The sequence below is a fragment of the Hypanus sabinus genome, chromosome 26 (assembly GCF_030144855.1).
Source record: "Hypanus sabinus isolate sHypSab1 chromosome 26, sHypSab1.hap1, whole genome shotgun sequence".
Lineage (NCBI taxonomy): Eukaryota > Metazoa > Chordata > Chondrichthyes > Myliobatiformes > Dasyatidae > Hypanus > Hypanus sabinus.
The window spans coordinates 12,552,823-12,578,441 of NC_082731.1; the positions used below are offsets into that span (position 1 = coordinate 12,552,823).

Below are 25,619 nucleotides of genomic sequence, written 5' to 3' on the forward strand. Positions count from 1 at the left end.
GTGTCCGTGCCCTCTGTGACGGGTAGGACGGTGTCGGTGTAGGTGTCCGTGCCCTCTGTGACGGGTAGGACGGTGTCCGTGTAGGTGTCCGTGCCCTCTGTGACGGGTAGGACGATGTCGGTGTAGTGGTCCGTGCCCTATGTGACGGGTAGGAAGGTGTCGGTGTAGGTGTCCGTGCCCTCTGTGACGGGTAGGACGGTGTCGGTGTAGGTCTCCGTGCCCTTTGTGACGGGTAGGACGGTGTCGGTGTAGTGGTCCGTGCCCTTTGTGACGGGTAGGACGGTGTCGCTGTACGTGTCCGTGCCCTCTGTGACGGGTAGGACGATGTCGGTGTAGTGGTCCGTGCCCTTTGTGACGGGTAGGACAGTGTCGGTGTAGGTGTCCGTGCCCTCTGTGACGGGTAGGACGGTGTCGGTGTAGGTGTCCGTGCCCTCTGTGAAGGGTAGGACGGTGTCGGTGTAGGTGTCCGTGCCCTCTGTGACGGGTAGGACGGTGTCGGTGTAGGTGTCCGTGCCCTCTGTGACGGGTAGGACGGTGTCCGTGTAGGTGTCCGTGCCCTCTGTGACGGGTAGGACGGTGTCGGTGTAGGTGTCCGTGCCCTCTGTGACGGGTAGGACGGTGTCGGTGTACGTGTCCGTGCCCTCTGTGACGGGTAGGACGGTGTCGGAGTAGGTGTCCGTGCCCTCTGTGACGGGTAGGACGGTGTCGGTGTAGGTGTCCGTGCCCTCTGTGACTGGTAGGACGGTGTCGGTGTAGGTGTCCGTGCCCTCTGTGACGGGTAGGACGGTGTCGGTGTAGGTGTCCGTGCCCTCTGTGACGGGTAGGACGGTGTCGGTGTAGGTGTCCGTGCCCTCTGTGACGGGTAGGACGGTGTCGGTGTAGGTGTCCGTGCCCTCTGTGACGGGTAGGACGGTGTCGGTGTAGGTGTCCGTGCCCTCTGTGACGGGTAGGACGGTGTCGGTGTATGTTTCCGTGCCCTCTGTGACGGGTAGGACGGTGTCGGTGTACGTGTCCGTGCCCTCTGTGACGGGTAGGACGGTGTCGGTATATGTGTCCGTGCCCTCTGTGACGGGTAGGACGGTGTCGGTGTACGTGTCCGTGCCCTCTGTGACGGGTAGGACGGTGTCGGTGTAGGTGTCCGTGCCCTCTGTGACGGGTAGGACGGTGTCGGTGTAGGTGTCCGTGCCCTCTGTGACGGGTAGGACGGTGTCGGTGTAGGTGTCCGTGCCCTCTGTGACGGGTAGGACGGTGTCGGTGTAGGTGTCCGTGCCCTCTGTGACGGGTAGGACGGTGTCGGTGTAGGTGTCCGTGCCCTCTGTGACGGGTAGGACGGTGTCGGTGTACGTGTCCGTGCCCTTTGTGACGGGTAGGACGGTGTCGGTGTAGGTGTCCGTGCCCTCTGTGACGGGTAGGACGGTGTCGGTGTAGGTGTCCGTGCCCTCTGTGACGGGTAGGACGGTGTCGGTGTACGTGTCCGTGCCCTCTGTGACGGGTAGGACGGTGTCGGTGTACGTGTCCGTGCCCTCTGTGATGGGTAGGACGGTGTCGGTGTAGGTGTCCGTGCCCTCTGTGACGGGTAGGACGGTGTCGGAGTAGGTGTCCGTGCCCTCTGTGACGGGTAGGACGGTGTCGGTGTAGGTGTCCGTTCCCTCTGTGATGGGTAGGACGGTGTCGGTGTACGTGTCCGTGCCCTCTGTGACGGGTAGGACGGTGTCGGAGTAGGTGTCCGTGCCCTCTGTGACGGGTAGGGCGGTGTCGGTGTAGGTGTCCGTGCCCTCTGTGACGGGTAGGACGGTGTCGGTGTAGGTGTCCGTGCCCTCTGTGACGGGTAGGACGGTGTCGGTGTACGTGTCCGTGCCCTCTGTGACGGGTAGGACGGTGTCGGTGTAGGTGTCCGAGCCCTCTGTGACGGGTAGGACGGTGTCGGTGTAGGTGTCCGTGCCCTCTGTGACGGGTAGGACGGTGTCGGTGTAGGTGTCCGTGCCCTCTGTGAAGGGTAGGACGGTGTCGGTGTAGGTGTCCGTGCCCTCTGTGACGGGTAGGACGGTGTCGGTGTACGTGTCCGTGCCCTCTGTGACGGGTAGGACGGTGTCGGTGTAGGTGTCCGTGCCCTCTGTGACGGGTAGGAAGGTGTCGGTGTAGGTGTCCGTGCCCTCTGTGACGGGTAGGACGGTGTCGGTGTACGTGTCCGTGCCCTCTGTGACGGGTAGGACGGTGTCGGTGTAGGTGTCCGTGCCCTCTGTGACGGGTAGGACTGTGTCGGTGTAGGTGTCCATGCCCTCTGTGACGGGTAGGACGGTGTCGATGTAGGTGTCCGTTCCCTCTGTGACGGGTAGGACGGTGTCGGTGTACGTGTCCATGCCCTTTGAGACGGGTTGGACGGTGTCGGTGTACGTGTCCATGCCCTTTGAGACGGGTAGGACGGTGTCGGTGTACGTGTCCGTGCCCTCTGTGACGGGTAGGACGCTGTTGGTGTACGTGACCGTGCCCTCTGTGACGGGTAGGACGGTGTCGGTGTACGTGTCCGTGCCCTCTGTGACGGGTAGGACGGTGTCGGTGTAGGTGTCCGTGCCCTTTGTAACGAGTAGGACGGTGTCGGTGTACGTGTACGTGCCCTCTGTGACGGGTAGGACGGTGTCGGTGTACGTCTCCGTGCCCTTTGTAACGAGTAGGACGGTGTCGGTGTACGTGTCCGTGCCCTCTGTGACGGGTAGGACGGTGTCGGTGTACGTCTCCGTGCCCTCTGTGACGGGTAGGACGGTGTCGGTGTAGGTGTCCGTGCCCTCTGTGACGGGTAGGACGGTGTCGGTGTACGTCTCCGTACCCTCTGTGACGGGTAGGACGGTGTCGCTGTACGTGTCCGTGCCCTCTGTGACGGGTAGGACGGTGTCGGTGTACGTGTCCGTGCCCTCTGTGACGGGTAGGACGGTGTCGGTGTAGGTGTCCGTGCCCTCTGTGACGGGTAGGACGGTGTCGTTGTACGTGTCCGTGCCCTCTGTGACGGGTAGGACGGTGTCGGTGTAGGTGTCCGTGCCCTCTGTGACGGGTAGGACTGTGTCGGTGTAGGTGTCCGTCCCTCTGTGACGGGTAGGACGGTGTCGGTGTAGGTGTCCGTGCCCTCTGTGACGGGTAGGACGGTGTCAGTGTAGGTGTCTGTGCCCTTTGTGACGGGTAGGACGGTGACGGTGTACGTGTCCGTGCCCTCTGTGACGGGTAGGACGGTGTCGGTGTACGTGTCCGTGCCCTTTGTGACGGGTAGGACGGTGTCGGTGTACGTGTCCGTGCCCTTTGTGACGGGTAGGACGGTGTCCGTGTAGGCGTCCGTGCCCTCTGTGACGGGTAGGACGGTGTCGGTGTAGGTGTCCGTGCCCTCTGTGACGGGTAGGACGGTGTCGATGTACGTGTCCGTGCCCTCTGTGACGGGTAGGACGGTGTCTGTGTACGTGTCTGTGCCCTCTGTGACGGGTAGGACGGTGTCTGTGTACGTGTCCGTGCCCCCTGTGTGACGGGTAGGACGGTGTCGGTGTACGTGTCTGTGCCCTGTGTGACGGGTAGGACGGTGTCGGTGATACGTTGTGCAGTTTTATCTTCTAATCTCACCGCAGAGCCTTTTCTGTGCCACACAGCCATGTTGCTGGTTCTTATACTCTCAGCCGTGCATCTGAGAAGGTCATGTCTATTGGCGTACGTACACCAGCTTTGTTGTAACTGTCATTTTTCACTACGTGATTGTTTAACATCCTGAGAGCAAAAACAACAACAGATTCTGGAAATACTCATCAGGCAGGCGGCATCTGAGGAGGGGAAACATTCGGCTTCCTTTCAGATCGTTTGTGTGTTGATGCTCTGCGCTTTAGTTCGTGATGACAATGAGGAAGGAAGTGGGCCCTGAAATGGGCTTCCATGTCTTAAGAGAGCCACAGCACTATTTCCTACCTTGTACCCTGAAGCCAATGCTTTGAGTTTGTTGAGTGTAACCCCGCAACACTGTTTCCAAGAACCAGAAAGTGCACAGGCTGGAATTCTGGAAGTATTCAGCGGACCAAGCAGCATCTGTGAGAGGAAAGGAACCGTCCTTCGAATTGGTCAAAATATTTACAGTTTCTTTCCTCCCGCAGATGCTGCTCAACCCACTGGGTTCTTCCAGCAGGTTGTTTTTTGCTTCAGATTCCAGCATCTGCAGCCTCTTGTGTCACCAAGTGCACCTGCTTTTTCATACTGTAGACAAAATTGATCAAGGACTTACAACTGAAAGGAAAAGCACACTATTGCTTTTTTTTAATTGGTATAATTTCAAAATGGAGCAGGTGTAAAGATACCACATTTTTACAGCTGATAACGGGAATTTGGTAAATGAAGGTAAGGACAATTTTGTTTTGTGTGTTTGTATTAGAAGGTGGTATTTCAGGTGTGCCAAGGGGACACGAAAACCAACTGGCTCTTTTGTGTGGGATGTGACTATTGATACCATCGTCTCCATTTCTTCCACCTCCCAACTCTGTCTCTTCTTCTGATCCTCCTCCAGTCCTATTTTCTCCTTCCGCACATCTCCTTCAACTCCCTCCCCCACCCCACTCAGATCTGTACACATTCTACCCCTCCCGCTCTCCTCCACCCCACCCACTCCTCCGTCTGCTCCTGGTTCCTTCTGCCTTTCACCTGGTCTCCATTATTGCCCTCCTCCGTAGCCCTGGTCTCCATTATTGCCCTCCTTCTTTATCAGATTTTAGCCCTGGTAGCCTTTGTGTTCATGCTGGAGTCCCTCCAGCAGCTGAATGCACCTTCACTTCCCCTCCTCAGTGCTCCTGGCTCCACCTTTCTCCTTTCATTGTCTGCCTCAGTCCATCGTCTCCCCCAACTCTACCGCATCCTTTCCCTCCCGAGCGCGATCTGCCCATTACCTTTCGATACCCTCCCCCCCCCCCCCCCATCGATCTACCAATCACCTCCGGACAACACACACAAAATGCTGGAGGAACTCAGCAGGCCAGGCAGCTTCTGTAGGAAAGAGTACAGTCGACGTTTCAGGCCGAGACCCTTCATCAGGACCGGAAAGAAAGATGAGGGGTCAGAATAGGGAGGTGGGGGAAGGAGGAAGAACCACAAGGTGATGGGTGAAACCAGGTTGTGGGGAAGATGGGAAGCTGATGAGTGAAAGAGATGCCGGGCTGGAGACGGGGGAATCTGAAAGGAGAGGACAGAAGGCTCTGGAAGAAAGAAAATGGGGGAGGAGCACCAGAGGAAAGTGATAGCGGAAGGTAAGGAGATAAAGTGAGAGAGGGAAATGGGGAATGGTGAAGGAAACTGGGGGGGGGGGGGGGCATTACCAAACGTGTTCCCAGGAAAGATACGTGGCTGTGGTAACGGATCTGGGTGAGCACATGATCGGAGAGTTAGAGGGCAGTAGGGATCACAGTGAGCAATGGTTTCACCGAACCATCATCAAAGGGAAGACTTAAACTTCTTCAGGGTAGGCATCCCTGGAAGAGACTTCACAGTGTAGAAGTCCAATCACAAACAAGAGAAAATCTGCTGATGCTGGAAATCAAAGCAACACACATAATGCGGGAGGAACTCAGCAGGCCAGGTAGCATGTATGGACTGTACTCTTTTCCATAGAAATCACCTCTGGCTTCAATCCTACCGGTCCTCCTCCTCTTCCATCTTCCCTCTCCACCCTCAGTGCTGACACAGGGTTTGAACCCCAAACATCTCCAATGTCTGTTTGTTACTCCAGATTCCAGGATCCATACTCTCTTGCCATAGAGTCATAAAGCACAGAAACAGGCCCTTCGGCCCAATACCTCAAAACCTTCCCTGTCCAAATGCCTTTTAAATGTTTCATATCCAGTTACTGTCCTTAATAGCTTATGAATCCAGTGACAGATGGTGCTGGTGAACCACGACGATATTCTACGGGCTACGTACAATACATTCTTCAATCAGTAAAACTACCTGGAACCATCACCCTTGGCCTCCTATTACTAAATCTGCTCTGGATCCAGTTAAAAGTAAATTTATTATTATGTCACCATTTGCTATATTTTCTTACAGGCATTCACAGTAGAACAAAGAAATACAAAAGAATCAATGAAGAAATAAACACACAGAAGACTGACAACCAGTTTGCATAGGAAGCTTTTTTTTAAAAAAGTAAATAAATCATATTGAGAACGTGACTTGTAGAAAGTGGCTCCATAGGTTGTGGAATCAGTTCAGAGTTGAGGTGAATTTGTCAGATACCATGGGCAGCTTTTGTGGACAATGTCTACCAGCTGCTCATCTAACTTTACTGGGCTGAGACAATATCCCAGTGACAGTGGTGAGAAGCAATGCGGGGTTCTAGAGGAACACAGGAATACTGGCATCACAAAGGGAGAGTGAAAACATGGGGACTGGCCAATTGGCCAACTCAGCTGGAAACTCACCAGCTTTCCCATGTTGTGTGTGGGGAGGGATGCTCTGCGTTCATTTCGGGGATAAACTGCACACTCTGCCGGAGATAGGCCTCTTGTGACAGAAGACTTGCAACGCTCCAAAGTGAGCACCTTTACTTCCTCCAATACAACAGGTTCCCCAGTCCTTCATGTCAGTCAGTGGCTCCCTCTGCTGCCATGATGGGGCCACATTTAGTTTGGAGGAGCAACATCTCATATTCTGTCTGGGTAGCCTCCAACCTGATGGCATGAACTTCAATTTCTCTCATTTCCAGTAATTTCTTCACCCTTCCCCTCAATTTTAACATTCCCCATTTTGGCTCGCCTCTTTTCAAGTTTAAAGTAAAGTTACACATTCTATTATCCTCACCTGCCCATCTCCTCCCTCTAGTGCCCTTTACCCTTCCCTTTCTCCATGGTCTATTCTCCTCTCCTTTTTCAGCCCTTTGCCTTTTCTATCTATCACCTCCCAGTATCTCACATCATACCCTACCCAACTCCCTTCCCCCTCACCTGCCAGTTTGTACCCCCTTCTCCCAACTTCTTATTCTGGCTTCTTCACCCTTCCTTTCCAGTCCTGATGAAGAGTCTCGGCCCGAAACATCGGCAGTTTATTTCCCCCGTAGATGCTGCCTGATCTGCTGAACCAGTATTGTTTGTGTGTGGGTTGCTTTTCGTACTTTGTTCCACATTTTGGCTGACCAATGAGACCCTTTAGCTACTCCCACTGCAAATCCGAGCCACAAACAAGACCCCATTTCAGTCACACTTACTACAAAAGGGGGGAGTCAGGCAATCTCCAAAGTCATTAAATACTGGTGATTCATCAGTTTATCCCCCTTCTGACCGAACAAAACTGGTCACCCTTCAACCAGTTCTGATCATGGGAAGGGTCTGAGTGACTTATTAAACCTGTTTCAAAGCCATTTGCCTATTCCATGAGAGGGATTCTGCAGTCTGCTCACCTGCTGAGATACGAGAGGCTGCCTTGCCTTGTGCTATTCCAGTCGATACAGACAGGTCACTGGACCCCTGTAATTCACAACAGGTAAGTCCAGAGTCATGACAGCGGCACAAGAAAGCAGCATCCTCCGCCAAGGACCCCCACCATTCAGGCCACGCTCTCTTCCTGCCTCAGCCACCGGGCAGGGGCACAGGAGACTTAGGTCCCACCCCACCAGGTTCAGGAATCTACAGCCATCAGCTCTTCAACTGGCGTGGATAACTTCACTCTCCACAACGTTGAACTGATACCACAGCCCACCGACTCAGGTTCTCAGAATTTACTGCGTCTTTGGCGGATTGCATCATCACGAGCAGTCGCTTGATTGGATGAGATGGGGCGAGGTTTAAAAGGAGCTCGGGGGTTTCAGGGACTCTTCACTGGGCTGCAATAAAACCTCTTCTAGGCACTCGGCAAACTCCAATTTAAAAGACAAAGTGGAAGCAGTGTTCGAGCAGTCAGGCTTTGGCTCAGCAAGCTTGGGCAAGAACAGATGGGGGCTCTAAGGAGGTTTGTGGTTTAGTTTATCTTTGTCCATCAGTGCATAGCTAGTGTAGTAAGAATTGGTCCAGCATTAGTGATGTATGTGTGAGACGTGAGAACTGGAGGAGACCTGCAGTTTTCTTGATAACCACATCTGAATGAACTACATCGAGCTGCAGCTCCTTAGGAACTAACCCTCTAGCTCAATGGCCTTCAGCTCATACAGGAGAATGAGGAGGTGATAGGAGCTACAGGGTGGTAGTCACCCCAGAGGGGGAAAGGGAATAGGCATGTCTGTGGACGTGAGAGAGGTATGTTGTCTCCCAGGTGTCAAGGATGTCACAGCATCCTAAAGGGAGTGAGTGAGCATCGGGAAGTCTCAGGTTTATTATCAGCGGCATGTGTTATGAAATTTATTGACTAAGCAGCAGCAGGTCAATGCAATATATAATATAGAAAAAAAAAGTAAATTACAGTAGATTAAAAATTGTGCAAAAACAGAAATAATGTAGCTCATGGGTTCAATGTCCATTGGATGGCAGAGGGGAAGAAGCTGTTCCTGAATTGCTGAGTGTGTGCCTTCAGGCTTCTGTACATCCTATCTGATGGTAACAATGAGAAAAGGGCATGCCCTGGGTGCTGGAGGTCCTTAATAATGGGCGCTACCTTTCTGAGACACCGCTCCTGAAAGATGTCCTGGGTACTTTGTAGGCTAGAACCCAAGATGGAGCCAACTAAACTTATGACCCTCTGAAGCTTCTTTCAATCCTGTGCATTAGCCACCCGCCCCCCCCCCCCCACCACCACCAAACAGTGATGCAGCCTGACAGAATGCTGTCCGTGGTACGTCTATAGAAGTTTTTGTTGATATACCAAATCTCTTCAAACTCCTAATGAAGTACAGTCGCTGTCTTGCCTTCTTTATAACTGCGTTGATATGTTGGGACCAAGTTGGGTACTCAATAATATCGACACCAGGAGTTTGAAACTGCTCACTCTCTCCACTTCTGATCACTCTGCAAGGATTGGCATGTGTTCCTTCGTCTTAACCTTCCTGAAGTCCACAATCAGTTTTTTCATCTTACTGATGCTGAGTGCAAGATTGTTGCCGCGACACCATCCCACTAGCTGCATATTCGTACAAACTACGTACTTTGGAAAAGGGAAGAGGTCCTGAAGAGAGAATATAGGGAGTCAGGTACAATGTTGCAAAGCTGGACCTCCATGGCAGCAGTCTCTTTAATTGCAACCTGTGCCATGCACCAGTGAGGGTGAGAATAGAACGATTTGGCAGATGAATGTGTAGCTGAGGAATTGGTGCAAGGGGCAGTGGTTGACATTTCTGGACCATTGGGATCTCTTCTGGGAAAGATGTGGCCTGTACAGAAAAGACAGGTTACGCCTGAACCTGAGGGGGACCAACATCCTTGGAAGTAGGTTTGCTAGAGCTGCTGGGGAAGGTTTAAACTAAGTTGGTAGATGGATAGGAACGAGAATGATAGGGCTGAGTATGGGCAGTTGGTATACAAGCAGATTTGTATTGAGTTGATTTCTTTGTGGTCATGTTTGCAGGTGATACAAAGATAGGTGGAGGGGCAGGTAGTGTTAAGGAAGCAGGGAGTCTGCAGACGGGAGAATGGACAAAGAAGTGCCAGATGGAATATGGTGCTGGGAAGTGTGTGGTCATGCACTGTACGTGAAGGAATAAACTACCTTCCAAACAGGGAGAAAATACAAACATCAGAAATGCAAAGGGTCTTGGGAGTCCTCAAACAAGGTCAACTTGCAGGTTCAGCCAGTGTTAAAGAAGACAAATGCAATTTTGAGAAGACCAGGATATAAAAATAAGGACAAACACGAGGAAATCTGCAGATGCTGGAAATTCAAGCAACACACACAAAATGCTGGTGGAACGCAGCAGGCCAGGCAGCATCTACAGGGAGAAGCGATGTCAACATTAACAACAACACACACAAAATGCTGGTGGAACACAGCAGGCCAGGCAGCATCTATAGGGAGAAGCACTGTCGACATTAACAACAACACACACAAAATGCTGGTGGAACGCAGCAGGCCAGGCAGCATCTACAGGGAGAAGCGCTGTCGACATTAACAACAACACACACAAAATGCTGGTGGAACACAGCAGGCCAGGCAGCATCTATAGGGAGAAGCACTGTCGACATTAACAACAACACACACAAAATGCTGGTGGAACACAGCAGGCCAGGCAGCATCTATAGGGAGAAGCACTGTCGACATTAACAACAACACACACAAAATGCTGGTGGAACACAGCGGGCCAGGCAGCATCTATAGGGAGAAGCGATGTCAACATTAACAACAACACACACAAAATGCTGGTGGAACACAGCAGGCCAGGCAGCATCTATATATAGGAAGAAGCACTGTTGACATTTCGGGCCGAGACCCTTCATCAGGACTAACTGAAAGGAGAGATACTAAGAGATTTGTAAGTATAAAAATAAGGATGTAATTCTGAGGCATTGGTCAGAGCGCACTCGGGAGTACTCTGAGCAGTATTAGGCCCCTTGTTTTTTGTAATTTATTTTTTTATTGAAGTTCATCATCAAACAAATATTTCCATAAGATGTATTTCAGACATTGTACATATATATCATATAATCATATATATCACAAATCTCCACAAAGTATTTATCTGAGGTACACACTCATAGAAAAGAGTGGAAAGAAAAAACAAGCAAAAGGAAAGAACTATGTACAAGTAGGGAGTGGTTTTTTTTTACAACAGATTCATTGATTTGTGAGAATAATGTAACCCCCTGGGTCACCTCAGGCTCGCTCAGCTCGTTTCTGTCTAGAGGGAGCAGCCTTCGGCCCCGCCAAACTGGGTAATCAGCTGGTGTGGATGCTGTGTGATGTCCCTGCCTCGCCCAAAACCAGACAGTACACCATATGCGATTAAATGAGTACAATTTATAAAGGTTACTATAACTAAGTGATTAATAATGATACGGTATATATGAAGAGAAAAAAAATAAAGAAAAGGTGCCAAACTTATCAAAGTCCAAACCACTTCGTGCACAGCCGTTGGAGCTCAATTACTGAAGTCTTCTGGCCACCATTCGATCCCCTCCGAACTCCTCGACTCGCAGCTCAGGACCCTCTGAGTGGTCAACCAAGCACATTTAGCTTCATCCCCCCTCCTCGGAGTACCTCCTGGCCTCGGACCCCTGCTTGGGGTCCGATCCTCGCCCAGCTTACAGCATTGCGTCCTCTCTCTCGACCCCCTCGCGCCAATCTCCCCAAAAGCCCGTCAACAAAAGCTTACAGACTCAGAAGAAAGAACATTAATCCCCATTTGGTTTACAAAGGAATACCATTCTCCCAGCACTCTCTCGCAACAAAGAAACATTCCTGCTTTTAACAAAACAAAAGAAGCCCTTTTGATTACATACACAGTAACAAAGAAAAAAGAAGAAACCCCCTTTACAATAAAATCAGGCCTATGAGGCATTATGTAGTTAAAACATTTTTCCCAGCATGAATCAAATTGTTCCAAATTGGATAAAATTCTCTAATGTTTGATTGGATTTAATAGCCCATTGACATTAAAAGAAATGAATTTTACCTTGTCCTGAGCCATCTGTATTTATTGTCAATGTATCATTGAAATTAGAATAAAACTTAATCGATCTACTCCCTGAACAAATAAGAACCAAGAAACGCAAATAATAACAAAAATGGCAACGAACGTGTGATTCCAAGGCTGAGGTCTCTAGCAGATGACTCTGCGTTGAGCTAGAGGAAATGTCTAGCTGTGGGGGATAATCCCTCCTACTTGTGAGTTGAGGGCCCCCATTGCAGAATATACATACATACACACACACACACACACACACACACACACACATATAGATATATACTAATTTTGGTGGGGAAAAAGGAGTAAGAGAGCAAATAAAGAATAACAACTAAGCAATATAAAATCCACATTATAATACGTATTTCTCGAGATAGGTATATCACCGTCTACTTTTGCTTCCGTTTAGCTTCTCAACATCTTTAAAGTTAGCCAAACCTTATGGCTCTTCTGAAAGGGGTGAGGACTGTCTTTGGGAAACTCCCGGTCTCTTCCTGATATATTTCTCTCTGCCTTCTCGATTCTCGCACTTTTCCCAAGCGGAGCAGGATAATTCCTCAGTCAGGCTCTCCCTCATTTTGGTCATGCTGACGGGCAACCCTCTGACCTTCATGTCTGTAGTTGCCTCTTCCACTGTCTAGTACAACTGTGTCCCGTTGTTATAAAACACTCGAAGTTTAGCAGGGTACGGAGTTTGAAACTGATCTTATTTTGCTTTAGTACTCGCTTTACCTCAGAGTATTCTTTGCGTTTCTGCAGGACCTCGGAGGGGTAATCTTGGTTGAAATATATTAATTTACCATCAAAAAACACTCTCTTCTTACCCCAGGCCCTTCATAGAATCTCCACCTTGGTGCTGTACCGAAGGAATTTAATTATTATTGAGCGTGGCTTTCTATCCTGGGTAGGTTTTGGGACTAATGCGCAGTGGGCTCTTTCGACTTCCAGCTTCATAGCCGAGGGAAGATCCAGCGCATCCCACAGTAACTTTCCGACAAACTCCGTTATAGACAAGCCCCCTGCTCCTTCGGGAATGTTGTAGATTCTAATATTTTTCTGCCGTGATCTTCCCTCCGGTCAAGCAGTTTACCTTCTTGGTGATGTATGATTTTTATTGTCTTGCTCAGTATCTGTTCCACGTTTTGAACGCGATCTTCCACCTTCTGAATTCGAGTCTCTGCCACGGCTATTTTTTGATTGACGCTGGCGAGCTCTGACTTAATATCAGGGAGCTGCTGTTCTATATCTTTCTGGACATCCATTATTTCTTTCAGGATTTTGAAGATATTCGCCGCTTCGTCTGAACGAGGCCCAGTGTCTGTCCTGCTAGCACACGGTCAGGTAGGAGAGCCTCTCGCTGACATAGGCTCCGCAGTGTCGCTTTTTTTATTTCCATTATTTTTCCCCATTCTTGCCCCTCTTTTCAGTTCAAATACTTTCAAAAAATATTATATTTGATGGGTTAACGGGGCTTAATATGCGTTTTTCCAGAGGAGCTAGTGACTTAAGCTGCCATTCACGACGATGACGAAACTGGAACCTGTCAGGCCCCTTTTCTAAGAAAAGATACACTGACATTGGAGTGGTTCCAGAGAAGGGTCATGGGAATGATTCTATGAATGAAAGGATTAACATATGAGGAGCACTTGAAGGCTCTGGGTTCGTATTCACTGCAGTTTAGAATGAAACTTATCACATATTTAAAGGCCTTGCGAGAATAGATGGGGAAAGGATATTTTCTGGGACAAGAGGGCACAGTCTCAGGGACAAGGAACAGAGACAGGGAAGAATATCTTTAGCCAGAGGTGGTGAATGGGTGGAATTTCTTTCCCCAAATGGCAATGGAGGCCAGGGCACGGAGTATATTTAAAGTGAAGTGTAACGTTCTCCTTCGGGTGTACTAACGACAGCACATGAAGATTGATAAATTCTTGATTAGTCAGGGTGTCTAAGGTTACAGGGAGAAGACAGGAAAATGGGGTTGAGAGGGATAATAAATTAGGCATGATGGAATGGTGGAGTAGATTCAAGGGGCAAATGACCAAATCCTGCTGCTGTGTCCTGTGGTGTTCTTTTGCACATTGGTAGTTCAGCAGTCTTTATTTAAATCAAGTTTTTCACAAATTCTACTGCATTTCTTCATTTTCCCATAAATGCCTGCAAGAAAATGAATCTCAAGGTAGTGTATGGTGATGTATATGTATTTTGATAATACACTGATTTGACTTTTGAGATTGGGAAGATGTGGGCAGATGGATGGAGTTGCAGTGGCCTGAAGGCGCCTGTAGAGGGAACAAGATCCTGGCAAGCAGGTCGTCATTAATTGAGATACAGTGAAAATGACTTTGGTTGTAGGCCAACCAGAACATTAGCACCCCTCAGAGAGTCAACAGGGAGTGGCATTAGATATGATACTTAAAGCACAGAAGTTGTGAGGGAGGTAAGTGGAACATTAAACAGGATTCGGATTGAGTGGGTTTTGAGACCCAGTGAGCCATGAAGGAACAGGGGAAGTGAGGGACGTGGGATTTGACCAAAAATAATGTGAAAGGATGTGAAGGAGGGTGCATAAATTAGGATTAGGTGGGTGGCCAGGAGTGTACAGGGAGTGAGGAGCAAATGGAATTTGACCGGGTGGGACACTGATGGATATTAGGAGTGAGGAGTGAATGGGATTAAACTGAACAGGTCTGGAATTAAACAGGGGAAATGCAGTGCTTCAACATCTGGTGCTGCAACCCCACACAGAGCCAGGTTCAGTCCTGGCCTTGGGTGCTGCCTGGGTGATGTTTGTTTGTTCTTGGACAGGCTGGGAATGTCACCATAGAGAGCATCCTCAGATCAGCCATTCCTGTCTGGTTTGATTCAGCATCCTCTCACAATATAGGAAAATGACAGCAGAAATGGTCATTAGCAGCAGTCTTCCATCTCTGCATGAATTGTATGTGCCCAGGACAAAGAACTGGGCAGAAAAATTCATTGTAGGCACTACCCACACTGCAAACTGCCTTTTCTAAGTCCTCCCTTCCGGAGAGCACAAAGGGCTCTCTCCCAGTTCCAGCTTCTTTCTTTCGCTTTATCCTACTCTCCATCCCTTTCCCAGTCACACTGCCTTCCCTTATCTTTGGTCCTCTCTATTTCTCACCTTTTTCTTTTAATGTCTTGTCTTTGTCTAATCTCTAAAATTGCTAATTTCTTTCAATTGGGTCTTGTTCATCCTCTTCCATTTCCAGAGCACTCATGTTTCTGAAGCGGTTACTAGGAAAGTTGATGAGGGTAAAACAGTGGATGTTGTCTACATGGCCTTTGACAAGGTTCCACATGGAAGGTTAGTTAGGAAGGTTCAATAGTTAGATATTAATATTGAAGTAGTAAAATGGATTCAACAGTGGCTGGATGGGAGATGCCAGAGAGTAGTGGTGGATAACTGTTTGTCAGGTTGGAGGCCGGTGACTAGTGGTGTGCCTCAGGGATCTGTACTGGGTCCAGTGTTGTTTGTCATATACAAACCCCATCTCCAGAAAAGTTGGGATATTTTCCAAAATGCAATAAAAACAAAAATCTGTGATATGTTAATTCACGTGAACCTTTATTTAACTGACCAAAGTACAAAGAAAAGATTTTCAATAGTTTTATTGACCAACTTAATTGTATTTTGTAAATATACACAAATTTAGAATTCATGTACTTTGTACATATAACCATAATATTTAATCAACAGAGTGCTTAATCAAATAATATATTTATACTATTATTCAAGTTTTGCTAATACATTAAATACACAACAGTGGGGTCCCCCACTCTTCAATGTGATCACATGGAGTGACTGCCCTCTCTCTTCACTGCAACCATGTGGGGTCCCCCTCTCTCCACTGTGATCATGTGTGACCTCCCTCTCCTCAATGTGATCACGTATACCCTCTCTCTCCATACTGATCACGTGTGTCCCCCTCTCTCTCTTTACTCCCACACCCCGTGGTGTGCTGGGAGATTAACCAATCACTGTGAATTACCCCTTTCTTCATGTAGGGTGCAAAAGGGGAGTTGATGCCAGTCCACATGAATCCCAGTTGCTGCATTGAGCCCAAATCCTTCTGCTCCTTTCCGTCCGAATGCCTTTAAAACACTGCTTTCTGCCTTCACCATCTCTTCCCTCAGCTTGTTCCAAATACCTACCTCCCTTTGTGTGAGGTTTCAGCTCCACAGAGGAAATATTGGACCTGTCCCAATCACAGAACATAGGTGGTTAATATATACGGGAAGACACCATTCAGCCCATCAGTCTCTGTCCCTGCAACTCACTCATTCCGCCATCATAAGAGTCATAAAATACTACAGCATAGCAACAACAGACCCTTTGGCCTATCTAGTCCATGCTAACTTCTTTCTCTGCCTAGTTCCATCTACTGCAAGACAGACAATATCCCTCCAAACACCTCCCAACCATGTATCTGTATCTACCACTTCAGCTGAAAGCTCAATCCAAACTCTCACCACCCTCTCAGTGAACAAGTTCCCTTAAGGATCCCCTTAAATATTTCACCCTTCACCCTAAACCTATGACCTCTAATTCTAGTGTCACCCAACCTGAGGGGGAAAAACCTGCATGCATTCACCCTATCTGTATCCTTCATAATTCTGTATATCACTGGCAGATCTCTCCTTACGTTCATATGCTCCAGGGAGTAGAGTCCTAACCTGTTCAACCTTTCACTACAACTCAGGTACTCAACTCTTGGCAACATCTTTGTAAATCTCCTCTGTCTTCTTTCAAGCTGATTGATAACTTTCCTGTAGGTAGGTGACCAAATACTCCAAATTAGGCCTCACCAATATCTTATACAACTTCAACATAACATCCCATTTCCTGTACTCAATGCCCTGACTTATGAAGGCCAATGAGCTAAAAGCTCTCTTTATAACCCTATCCACTTGTGAGACCACTTTCCAAGAATTTCCTTCTTCTAGCTCAGTGTCCAACCATTCACCGTGCAAGTCTTACCTTGGTTTGCTCCCCACCACCCCCCCCCCCAAAGTGCAACACCTCCCACTCGTCTGCATTAAATTCCATCCGCCATTGTTCAGCTCTTTTCCCAAGTGGTCAAGATCACACTGCATACTCTTCCTCGCTAACCCACGATCTTGGTGACTTCTGCGAATGTGCTGATCCAGTTTACCACGTTATCATCCAGATCGTTGATATAAATGGCAAACAGCAACAGGATCCAGCATTGACCCTGGGGCACAGCACGGGCCTCCAGTCAGGGAGACAGCCACCCACCACTATTCCCTGGCTTCTCACACTAAGCCAATGTGCATTCCAATTTTCTATTTCAAAGATGCAAAGTACATTTATTATTAAAGAATGTATAAATTATACACCTTGAGATTTGTTTGCTTACAGGCAGCCACAGAGCAAGAAACTGGAAAGACCCAATTAAAAACCATAACCCTTAGATCCTCTCCTGGAGCAGCTGGAGTAGGTCCAAGTTTTGATCTCAGTTCATCATATTAGTGGGGCAAAAATATCACTGCACTGGTAGAGATGACAGATGTTGGAGTGGTTCACAGCCTCGGTGCTGCAGAAAGAGGAATGAACATCGCTGGAGAGCGAGCAGAATCAGTCCAATCCCCAGCCCCGTTGCCAGCACGGGCTTTCCAGTCTTTTCGGACCAGGTATTGCTGTGCTCTAGGACCCAGATCCCGCCACACGGCCCAAAGCCATTCTCCATCTCACCAAGTCGGCTTGGTACTCGGAGTAACCCAACCTGGTGCCCAGGTCAGGCGGACAGACATCGAAACTCTTCCACATCAACTCATCCTGAATACCAAACAACTTAACCTTCTGGACCAGCCTCACATGCAGGAATTTGTCAATGGCCTTGCTAAACTCCATTTAGAAAATATCCACCACCTTTCCTTCATCAACCTTATTGGTAACTACCTATAAGATTGGATAGGCATTCTAACACACACAAAGCCATGTTGACTAGCCCTAATCAGGCCCTGTCTTTCGAAATATTTATATAACCTGTCTCTCAGAATACCTCCTAATAAGTTATCTACAACTGACGTCAGGCTCATTGGCGTACAATTTCCCAGCTGATTCTTCGAGCCTTTCTTGAATCCTCTAGTACCTTGGCACCTCACCAGTCAGTAAAGGCTCACTCCCCACACCCTTCACTATGTCTTGCAAAATTTTCACCATATGTTTATCCAATTCCTCGTCAGAAGTCATGATTGATCCTGTCTTCACATCTGCAGTCAGTGCTTTTCAGATGCCAACTGCACAGTGTAAAAATATTTTTTCTCATGGCACTCTTATCTCTCATCCATGACCCCTCCACTAAAGAAACGGCCTGCCTTCCTCTAAGATCCCTGTCTATTTGACATTCTTCTGTGCAAGTTACAGCAAGGCAAATGTTAAGACAGTGTGCAGTCACCTGAGCTAAACATGGCAACCCAAGCAAAGCCCATTCCTTGAATACCTAGCTCCACTTTGGAAGCTTTTCTGTCCAAGCCTGGGTTCCAAGATAAGCATACCAAGATAAGAATGCTCACGGAAGCGTGATAGCACTTACAAGATATTGGACAGTTATTTTTACTAATTCTCGAGTATTATGTAAACATTATTAACACCAGAAATATGTATTTACAATTGGTATTTAACTATGCAGACAATATGATTCTGAAGTGCAAAGTTTCTATTGGATATAGAAATGTATATAAAAATTGATAATTGTGAGCTGTAATTTCAGAACAGTTCGGTGACAGGGGCTGAGCTCTCCTCCTTGTGCACAAGTAAAATAAAGTGTGCTTGACAAAGGACAGTTAATCAGCAATGATACCTCTATCAAGTCTACCCTCAGATTTCACTCTTCTAAAGAAACCAGGCAAACACATAAGAAGACATCTCCAAACTACTTAACCTGGGACTTAACTCCACCTTTACAATTGGATCTTGACTTCCTGACCGATAGAGCCCAGTCAGAGAAGATAAGCAGGTGTTGTTGGTATCCTTACAGGTGCAGCAAAAGCAATCCCTCACTCAACATCAGCAAAACTGGACAGCTGGTTGTTGACATCAGAAAGGCCAACATGCACCAGTCTGCATTGCAGAATCAGTGGTGGAGAGAGCCAGCAATTTTAAATTCTTGGGCATTAGCTTATTGAGTGACCTGCCCTGGGACCAGCAGATAAATGCAAACACAAGGAATGTGTGCCAGTATCTTTACTGTCTTCAGAGGTTAAAGAGGTTTGGTTTGTTTCTAACTAACCTATGGGTGTACTGCTAAGTATCCTGACTGGTTGCATCATGGTCTGGCATGGCAAATTGAATGTACAGAAACACAAGCTACAGTGAGTGTGGACTCTGCCCAATAAATCATGGGCTCATCCCTCCCCACCATCATAGTATCCACAAAAACAATATCTATATTGACAGTTCCTCTCCACTATCTTTTTACAGCTATCATCGAGCAGGAGACACAGAAGCCTCAAGACCCTCACCATCAGGTTCAAGAACTTCCCTTGAACCATTTGGTTCTTGAATCAACCAGCACAACCTTAATCACTGCCGTTCAGCAACACTATGACCAATGTGCACTAAACTGGGCTACGTTTTTTGTTCTAATTGTGTTTTCCCTTGTAAAAATCATGTATAATTTTAATTTGTTTTTCTTGTGAATGCTGTTTATATAAAGCAATGCTGTGGTGCTGCTGGAAGTTTTCCATTCCACCTGCAAACACATGGTACATAGTCCCTATAAAAAGTTTAATTCATGTTTAATTGTTTTACAACATCAAATCACAGTGAATTTAATTTGGCTTTTTTGACACTGATCAACAGAAAAAGACTCGTGTCAAAGTGAAAACAGATCTCTACAAAGAGATGTAAATAGAAAATAATTGATTGCCCAAGTATTCACTCCCTTTAATATGACACACCAAATCATCACTGGATCAGCCAATTGGTTTTAGAAGTCACATAAGTAGTTTGACTTGTAACACTTCACTCTGCATTCTGTTCTTTGGACTACCTCAATGTTCTACTGTAAAGAAAAAAATCCATGTGAAAAACAAGATTTTCACTGTACATGTGTCTGTCACAACTTCTCCAATCTAACCATATAACTGCAGTCCCGGCTTTTAGAAACCATACTCGTCAATATTTTCTGGATGCTAATTCTTCCCTATAATGAGGCAAATCAGAATGAATGTAACTCTCCAGTTAAGGCTGGACCAGTGTTTTATGAAATTCCAGCCTGACATCCCTGCTGTTATACTGGAGGTTTGTATTAGTGAAATCCAGATTGCGTATGCCTTCATAACCTGTCTCACCTCGATGGGCATTCACTGTCCAGGGTCAGGAGTCCTTTTGCTAAATTCAGCTTTTTTTTAAAACCACTGCAGAGGTCCAAGATATTTATTGTTAATTTTTAACTAGTATTATTTAGCCAGCCTCTTAAGAAACAATACTGAGGCTGCAGCCTAATCACAACATTATCAGTTAACCTCAGGCTCCTGCCATCTGACCAGACCAATTGAGTTGTGAAAGCCTCACATGCAGCTGAAGTCATCACTAGATGACTGGGAAGTAAAAACGTACAAAGGCAGAAGGGTGGGGAGGAGTTACAGAGATGAAGGCATTGAGTCCACTCCTCAGCCTCCACTCAAGAAAGATCATCTGCCAGAGCCTTCTTGTTTGCAACAGACAACTTGTTTGCCTGCAATTCACTGGTACGGGTTTCTAATTTGTAAGAATCGTACTTGTGTTTGGAAACTCCTTGTAGAATTATAATCTGTCAGAATTATTTATCAAAATAAATGTTCGATGACAAATAAAATAACTGTGTTTAATCTGCTTCATTAACGGGTAGTATCACCTCCTTGGCTGGGAGGTTGGGCTCATGGCTCAAAATAGTGATTAAACCCCTTCAGAAAAAAGACCACGGTAGGTCAGTCCTTGAATTATTGGTTGATGCAATATAATCTCCCTAAAGTGATGGTATTGATAAGTTAAGGTCAGAGCTTAAGTTTAAGACTCTAGATTCGGGATACTCAGAATCATCACATTATGGACCTGTGCACCCATACCACATCTCTCTGTTCCTACATTCACAATGATATCCCTCATTCTGCATTGCCTTTCCTTATTCTTCCTACCAAAAAGCATCACCTCACAGTTCACTCACGCAGGACGTTCTCCCTTCTCCTACAGGATACACAAGATATAAAAGCCCGAAAGCACATACCACCGGGCTGAAGAGCAGCTTCTATCCCACCTTTATAAGACTATTCAATGGTTCCCTAGGATGATAGGATGGACTGTTGACCTCACAATCTACCTCACTGTAATTTTCCAAGTAACTGTCTGCTTCCACTGCACTTTCTCTGCAGTTGTTGCATGTTATTCTGCATCCTAAAATCTGCAGGCTCAGGTCACGATTGCAGATTCCCTGGACTACATGTACAGAGCTCTTAGACCATCACACCCCCAGTCCAGTCCCTACTATCGTACAGTCTCTGTAAAATAAAACTGAAGACCACAGAGCAAGATTTCAGCACCAGAGGGACATCAGGGATTGCTGTGTCCTTCGCTTCACGGAAGCATAGCTCACCCCCACTGTTTTGGACCACAAAGGCAGGTCAGCTGAGTCTTTAGAGGAGGCAGAGTATGCTTCATGATTGACTCATCATGGTGGTTCTGTCTCAGTCCTACTCACCCGACCTGTAACATCTAGCGGTAAAGTGCCGTCCATTTGTCTGCCAGGGGAGTTTTCCACCATCATCCTGGTAGCTGTACATTACACCCCAGACCAATACCAGTCTGGCACTTGAGGTGGTGAGCACTATGATAAGCAGTCACAAAACAGCGCACCCTGATGCCTTCTCTATCACTGCGAGGGCTTTCAATCAGGCCAGCTTGAGGAAGTCATGACCAGCTACCACCAACATATCACCTGTGGAACCAGAGAAAGCAACACACTTGTAACCACTGTTACACCGTACTTACCGTGCATCTGACCACCTGAAAGTACTTCTACTCCAGCGGACAAGCAGAGACTAAACCACAGCAGCAGCGGTGAGGACGAAGGGAGGCAGAGGAGTGTTTAAGTCAGTGGATCGGATAATATTCATCTTCAGATCTGAATGAATAGCCACAGTTGTCACTGAGTTCATCAAGAGCAGTGTGGAAGACAGTGTGCCTCCGAGAACGTACCGGTGAAGGTGTGGATCATCCTGAGTTGTAGTCTGCTGAAAGCTAGATCTGTGGCATTCAAGATTGGTGATCCAGAACTATACAAGAAATACAACCCGTTTTGAGGGAGGAAATGAAACATTTCGATTGAAGTTAGAGATGGAATTGGATGCACGACAACTCCGGCAGGGTTTGCAGGCCATTACCTCATACAAGGCGAAACCTAACACCATGTATTGTTGTGATGGTTCACTCCCCATGCCTCTTATGCACACTTTGAAAGGGAGACGAAAACTACAGCTGGGAAGTTCCTGCAGCATCTGCTGTCTCTCTGATCTCTGTCTCAGAGGCCAACGCCAGATCATCTGTCAAGGCGTCAGCTGCACCCAGCAGGGAACTGAATATCTGTGGCAACCAATTGGCGGGAGTGTTCAATGGCATCTTCCATCTCTCAAAGCTGCAGCAGGAGGCTCCCACCTGCTTCAAATGGGCAGCAATCATAGTGCCCAAGAAGAACAGAGTGAGCTGCCTCAATCACTGAAGCCAAGTGGCACTCACACTCACATCTACCGTGACGAGGTGCTTTGAGAGGTCAGTCATGGCTAGAATCAACTTCTGCCTAAGCAAAGACCCGGACCCTCTACAATTCACTTATCACCACAATAGGCTACATTTGATACAATCTCACTGGCTCTCCACTCAGCCTTTGATCACCTGGAGAATAGCAATAACTACATCAGACTGCTGTTTATTGATAACAGTTCAGTATTCCAACACAATCATGCCCTATGTGTTAATCAACAAGCAAAACCTGGGCCTCCATACCTCCCTCTCCAAGTCAATGCAACATCTTCTCCTCATTGGCATAACTCAAGGATGTGTGCCCAGACCACTGCTCTACTCTCTCTACACCCATGACTGTGTGGTTAGGCACAGTTCAAATGCCATTCATCAATTACACAACCATCAGCAGAATTTCAGATGACGACAAGATGGTGTACAGTAGTGAGATAGGTCAAGTGGTTGAGTGGTGTCACAACAACAACCTTGCACTCAATGTCAGTAAGGCCAAGGAATTAATTCTGGACATCAGGAAGGCAAAGTTGAAGGAACACACGCCAGACCGCAAGAAGGGATTAGCAGTGGAAAGGGTGAGCAGTTTCAATCAAGTTCCTGGGTGTGAAGATCTATCCTGGGTCCAACTTATTGATGCAATTACAAAGAAGGCACCACAACAGCTATATTTAATTAGCTTGAGAAGAGTTGATAATGTCACCAAAGATGCTAACGAGTTTCTACAAAGAGCATTCGAACTGATTGCATCACCGTCTGGTGTGGAGGGGCCACTGCACAGGATCGGAACAAGCTGCAGAAAGTTGCCAACTCAGCCAGCTCCATCATGGGGACCACCCTCCCCAGCATGGAGGGCATCTTCAAAGCAATGTCTCAAAAGCAATGCATCCATCGTTAAGGACCCCCAGCGCCCAGGACATGCTGTCTTCTCACTGCTACCATCAAAGAGGAGGTACAGGAGAGTGAAAACACACACTCAATGTTTTAGGAACAGCTCCTTCCCCACCACCATTGGATTTCTGAATGGACAATGAAACCACATACACAACCTCACCATTTCCTTCTTTGTCGCTCTCATTTTGCATTACCTATTTGAAATATTAAAAATAGTATTATACAATAAATTTCACAATGTATACCGAATATTAACCTGATTCTGATCTGTAATTGTTTTATCTTGTTTTACCTCAGTGTAACGATCTGATCTGTTTTAACAGTGTGCAAAACAAACCTTTCACTGTACCTTGGTACATGTGACAATAATGAAGCAACTCCAGTTCCACATTAAACTTCATCATGGGTAATTCCATGTCCTGCTGCAATTTATCATCAACCCCATGAGAGTCACAATACTATCAAGCTTCACATCATCCAGAAGCTTAGGAACTGTGGCATGCACCCCCAATTCAAGGTCATTAACAGCTAAAATAACCAATGGCTTGAACACCAATCCCTAGAGAACACCACTATTCTGTCATGCAGCCAACTTCATTCCCCTTTCAAACAAGTGCTTCAAACTTGTCAATAAGCCCAATGTGCATTATCAAAACCCTTCTGGAAGTTCACATACACAACACTGATTGCATGGCCCTCAATTCTGGTCATTACCTTATCAAATTCTATTATGTTGGTTAAATGTGATTTGCTGTAAGCAACAACAGGCTGGCTCACCTGAGTTAATCTATTTGTCTCTTGGTGATAATGAATCCCCTCTCATATTTTTTTCCAAATGCCTTCCCACTTTCAGGCTTAAATAGACCAGCCTGTAGTTGCTGGCCCTAGCCCTGCCCTTGCTCCCTTTTTGGGACAAGGGGAGCGAAGTTCACCACTCTCCAGTTCTCTGGTGCAACCTTCACATCCAGACAAGTTTGATTTCCCCAGTGCATACGATGCATGCCATCCACCTCTGGTGGCCTACCCACCTTAAGTTCATCCAACTCTGCCAAGTTATCACCTTTGAACAAGGTACCTCAGCTACCTTCTCTCCTAATTATATTACTTTGGAGGAATGCCTTTTCCTGGAGAAGATGGGTGCAGAGTATCTCAATACCTCCTTTACTATCCATAGGCACCTTCATATTTTCATTACTAATGGTCCTCAGTCCTTTTACCATTTGTGTGCTTGCAAAACAGTTCTGGCTTTACTTTTCTTTTTCCTCAAATGTTTTCTTTGCCTCTATTATTTTGGTTTTCTTCTCCCATCTAATTATTTTGTAATCAGTCTGGTTCTCATTAGTGCTTGCGGCACTTGTCCCGAGCAACTTTGTTTCAACTTTCTGTTACTTCTGTATTTCTTCAGGCATCTGGGGAGCTCTGGATTGATTCATTCCTTTTTTTGCTCCAATTTACCAGGGCAGATTCACACTCATCCTATTGAAACTGGCCCTCCTCTGAATAATAGTTTTACTTTTTCTTACAGCTGACCTAAATTTCCTAACATCATGATCAATTTTGCCATTATTTTGGGAGGACTAGAATATAAAAGCAAAGGTGTTATGCTGAGGCTTTATAAGACACTGGTTGGACCACTCTTGGAGTATGGTAGGTAGTTTTGTGTCTAATAAAAGATGAGCTGGCATTGGGAGTGGGTCTAGAGGAGGTTTATGAGAAGGATCCCAGAAAATGAAAGGGTTAACATATGAGGAGAGTTTGAAGGCTCTGGGCCTGTACTCACTGGAGTTTAGAAAAATGAGGGGTGGGGGAATGTTATTGAAACATGTCAAATATTGAAAGGCCTACATAGAATAGACATGGAGAGGATGTTTCCTATAGAGGGGAGTGTATGACCAGAGCGCACAGTCCCAGAATACAGGGATGTCCCTTTAGAACAGGGATGAGGAGGAATTTCTTTATCCAGAGGGTGGTGAATCTGTAGAATTCAGTATCACAGAAGGCTGCGGAGGCCAAGTCATCGATATCTTTAAAGCAGAGGTTGACAGGTTCTTGATTAGTCAGGGCAGCAAAAGTCACAGGACGAAGGCAGTAGAATGGGATTGAGAGGAACAAATGAATGGTGGAGCAAACTCAATGGGCCGAATCTCTTTTGGAGTTGCTAGCGTGGGCACTTCCTGCGGTTTAACATCCAACAAGGGCAAATATGCTAGTATGTCCTATGGCCACAGGAGAGAGAGAATGCAACAACCTCCATGTACAAACAATCAGACTCATGAGAGAAAGGGACATTTTTTTACATCATACAATTTTCTCTTTTTATTCTCCACAACTAAGATCCCAATCGTGCAATTTTAACCACTGTTTCTGTAGAGAGCCTGTGTGCAGCAATTATTTGTAATTGAT

At 47.0% G+C, this 25,619-nt stretch overlaps 1 protein-coding gene and 1 long non-coding RNA gene across 2 annotated transcripts in view; both read left to right on the forward strand.

Annotated features, from left to right (window-relative positions):
• Positions 1-6,238, forward strand: part of LOC132381655 (zinc finger protein 239-like) — a gene marked incomplete at its 5' end in the record, with an annotated part of 82,873 nt that extends 76,635 nt beyond the window's left edge. Inside the window, one exon of the mRNA XM_059951256.1 lies at positions 6,055-6,238. The remainder of the gene's footprint in view (positions 1-6,054) is intronic.
• Positions 6,239-8,751: 2,513 nt separating this feature from the next.
• LOC132381671 (uncharacterized) lies at positions 8,752-24,599 on the forward strand. Its single transcript, XR_009508108.1, has 3 exons — positions 8,752-10,396; positions 12,823-12,889; positions 16,953-24,599. It is a non-coding gene; the product is annotated as an uncharacterized LOC132381671 (long non-coding RNA).
• Positions 24,600-25,619: the final 1,020 nt, after the last annotated feature.